The sequence below is a fragment of the Capra hircus genome, chromosome 7 (assembly GCF_001704415.2).
Source record: "Capra hircus breed San Clemente chromosome 7, ASM170441v1, whole genome shotgun sequence".
NCBI classification, from domain to species: domain Eukaryota; kingdom Metazoa; phylum Chordata; class Mammalia; order Artiodactyla; family Bovidae; genus Capra; species Capra hircus.
This window is the reverse complement of record NC_030814.1, coordinates 69,987,896-69,992,049: the sequence shown is the minus strand read 5'-3', so window position 1 is coordinate 69,992,049 and position 4,154 is coordinate 69,987,896. Positions and strand designations below refer to the sequence as shown.

Genomic DNA, 4,154 nt, shown 5'->3' with positions numbered 1-4,154 from the left:
AGGGTCGGGCAGTTGAAGTGTGGCTTCTATCACGGTGCCCTGGGCTGCCTCTAGGGCTGCTCTGTCTGCCAAATTGTTTCCCCTTGAGGTCAGGGTGTCTGACTTTTGGTGTCCCGGGCAGTGTATTATGGCTGGTTTTTTAGGAAGCCACAATGCCGAGAGGAGGGCTTTTATTTCTTCTTTATTTTTGATCGTTTTACCCTCGGCCGTGAGGAGGCCTCTCTCTTTGTAGATGGCTCCGTGTATATGGGCAGTAGCAAAGGCATATCGGCTATTGGTAATGATGTTAAGTTTTTTGTCCATCCCCAAAGGGAGGGCTTTTGTTAGGGCAATTAGTTCAGTCCTTTGAGCCGAAGTGCCCAGAGGTAGTGCTTCCGCCCACACGATTTGGGTTTCTGTGGTTACGGCTGCCCCTGCATACCTGAGCCCATTTCTGACGAAACTGCTTCCATCCGTATACCAGGTAACTTCAGCATCCTCTAGAGGGCAATCTTGCAAGTCCTCTCGCGTCCCATGTACCTGGGCTAGTACGTCGCTGCAGTCGTGGACTGGGGCTTCCAAATCCGGGTTAGGAAGCAGTGTAGCCGGATTGAGAGCAGTAGGCTGCAGAAATATGATTCTGGAGGGGTTTAGCAGTAATCCCTGGTAGTGGGTCAGCCGAGCGTTGCTGATCCACCTATCTGGGGGTTGTTTTAGGACGCCCTTAATGGCGTGGGGGACGGTGATATGCAACTCTTGCCCCAGTGTCAGTTTATCTGCATCCTTGACCATTAGGGCCACTGCTGCAATCATGCAGAGGCATGGGGGCCAGCCTGACGCCACGGGGTCTAGGCGTTTAGACAAGTGAGCCACCGGGCTTCCAAGGTCCCAGATGCTGCACCAGTACCCCCTTTGCCACTCCTTGTTTTTCATCTACATACAGGAGAAAGGGTTTTGTAACGTCAGGCAACCCTAGCCGGGGGCTGACAGCAGGGGCGTTTTAATAGTCTTGAAAGCGGTCTCCATCTGCTCCGCCCAACCGAAAGGGATGGTACTTTTTGTGGCTTCGTATAAGGGTTTAGCCAGTTCAGCATAATTTGGAATCCAAAGACGGCAGAACCCAGTAGACCCCAAAAATTCTCTCACCCTTCGAGGTGAATCTGGGGTAGGGATTTTGAGTGCTGTCTCCTTTCGTGCCTCTGACAGCCGTCTCTGTCCTTCCTTTAATACATACCCTAAGTAGGTGACCTCTGGTTGGCATATCTGAGCCTTTTTGGCTGAGCCTCGGTACCCTAATTTTCCAAGGGTCCGCAATAGTTCTCGGGTGCCCATAAGGCAAGTCTGTTGGTCCTTTGCTGCAATTAAGAGGTCATCTACATGTTGTAACAAGGTTAGTTGAGGGTGGTGTTGTCTGAATTCACCCAGGTCCTCATGGAGGGCCTCATCGAAGATGGTGGGAGAATTCTTAAATCCCTGCGGCAGCCGGGTCCAGGTCAGCTGGCCATTAATTCCTTCTTCCAGGTCAGACCATTCAAAAGCAAAAAGGTCCTGGCTCTTGGACGCCAGGAGGAGGCTGAAGAAAGCGTCCTTTAAATCTAAGACCATATACCAGTGATGGTCTAGTGGGAGTGAGCTCAGGAGGTTGTATGGGTTCAGCACAGTAGGATGAATATCTAAAACTCAGCGGTTGACTTCTCGTAAATCCTGTACTGGCCGATAGTAGTGAGAATTTGGTTTTTTGACAGGGAGCAGGGGGGTGTTCCAGGCCGACTGGCGGGGTCTCAAGATTTTCTGGGCTAGGAGCCTGCGGATATGGGGGGGATTCCCTGTCGGGCCTCCAGGGACATGGGGTATTGTCGGACCCGGATGGGGTCGGCCCCTGGCTTGAGATCTATATATATAGGATGGCGGTGTCCGGCCAAACCGGTTCCCCTGTCTTGCCCCACGCATCAGCGAATTTGTCTAGCCATTTTTGAATGTCTGCTTGGGGGAGCGTCGGTTTTTGGTGCAACCGATATTCATCCTCTAATTGAATTGTCAGTACTTGAATCGGTCTGCCCAGCTGGTCAAGTATTTTAGTTTCCCCCGGGAGGAAGTGAATCTGGGCCCCCATTTTGGTCAACAGGTCTCTTCCCAACAGCGGGAAGGGGCATTCCGGAATGACCATGAAAGAGTGGGATGCCCGGCCTGCACCCAAGTCCACTGATCTTCGGGTAGTCCATTGGTGTTGTTTCATTCCAGTAGCCCCCTGCACCCGAGAGGTCTTTCGGGCCAGTTTTCCCTGGGGCTCTAGCAAAACCGAATATTGAGCCCCTGTACTGACAAGGAAGTCAATTGGGGTCCCCTCCACTCTTAGGGTTACCCTGGGTTCGGGGAGGGGCACCAAACCCTGTCCTCCCTAATCGCTCGATTCTTCCAACGGCCAGGATGGGGGTCTTTCATGGTCCCCTCTTTTTCTTAGGGCATTCCTTGGCCCAATGTCCTTCCTCTTTACAATAGGCACATTGGTTCTTTCCTAATGCTGGTCACGTACGGGGACGGCTCTTACCTTCAGCAGCCAGGCGGCGCTACTGGCGCTCCCTCTCCCCCAAGTCAGGAACTGTTGCAGCCAGCAGGATGCGTGCCATGTTACGGGTTGGCGATCTGCTGCTTTGGCTTGCTTTTCCTCGGGGGTTTCTCGGGTGTTGTAGACTCTTTCTACTACTGTTCTTAAATCCTGGATACTCTTTTCACCCAGGCGTTCTAGTTTTTGTAACTTCTTCCTAATGTCGAGGGCCGCCTGGTTGACAAAATGCATTATCAAAGCAGCCTGAGTGCCTTCTGCTTCTGGATCCATGGGGGTGTATTGTCTAAAGGCCTCCATCAGCCTCTCCAAGAAGGCAGCTGGACTCTCGGTGGGGCCCTGCTGAACATCTCCCACTGTAGCTAGGTTAGTAGGTTTCTGTGCAGCTGCCTTAAGCACCCCTAAAAGAGTCTGGTGGTAGACCTGGAGCCTGTCCTTACCTTGTGCTGTATTGTAATCCCAGTCAGGTAGCAATAAAGGAAAAGAGGTGTTAATTTCATCTATATTAGTGGTGGGTTCTCCATTTGCCCCTGGGACTCAGGGAGTCATATACTTCTACAGGCCTCATTCTGTATTCTCTCTCTCTCTTCTGTGGTGAAGAGAATCTGGAGCAGCTGTTGGCAGTCGTCCCAGGTGGGCTGATGAGTAAAAAGCACAGTCTCTAGAAGGTTAGTTAGATCTCTAGGGTTGTCTGAGAACTTAGCATTTTGGGATCTCCAGTTATATAGGTCACTAATAGAAAAGGGCCAGTATTGATGAGGTTGGTTTCCTCCCTCATCAGGGGGACCAGCCACTCATAAAGGGAGGGCAACCGTTGAGTCTGCCGGCCTCTCCTGGGGCATGGCTCGCCGGTGGCGAGTATTTTGTGCAGGTCCCCCGCCCTGTGTTTCATCCCTGAGTGAAGGGATGACGGGGGCCGGTGGTGGTTCGGGGGGTTGGTAAGGGGGAGGAAAGAGAAGTTCTTCTGTTCCCCCCTGCAAGATGGGGTATAGCAGTGCCATTGGTTCAGGCTCCTGGGGATTCTTCAGGTTCTTTCCTACACGTGTCACCAACACCTGAGTGGTAGAAAATCCCTGTTGAGGCAAAAAAGGTTTTACCCAAGGAGGGGGGCACAAGATGATATTTTCCCATACTATGATATAGGGAACTTGGTCAGGGTGTCCAATCCGCAGTCAGAAGATGATATCCCAGACTCGGTGTACAGTTCCCAAGTCAAAGGTGCCTTCTGAGGGCCAGCCTACATGGAAGGTCGGCCATTCTGCGCTGCAAGAAGTGATTAATTTATTCTTTAATTTCTACACTGAGGTCATGAGCGCGCATCTTGACCTCCTTAAAACGGTCAGTGATCAGAGATAGAGTAGGGCTAGATTGACGTTGCCCCATCGTTCCTGGATCAGTCAGATGTTGGTAAATTAACACAGACAATACGGACAGCCACACAGACAGAGACAGGAGAAATAGACCTCCGGGAGTCCGGAGGCAAAACTGAAAGAAGACGACGGCCTCCAGCCGTTCAGCGGGAGCGACCTGCTATCGTTTACAGAGAACAGGGGCACTCCACTCCGTCCCCTCCGAGGGGGTTGGGGACGTCTCCCAATGACCCACACCGGTG

The 4,154-nt window shown here is 52.0% G+C and overlaps 1 pseudogene; it reads right to left on the bottom strand.

The window, feature by feature from the left end:
• LOC108633311 lies at positions 952-3,799 on the bottom strand (annotated as a pseudogene).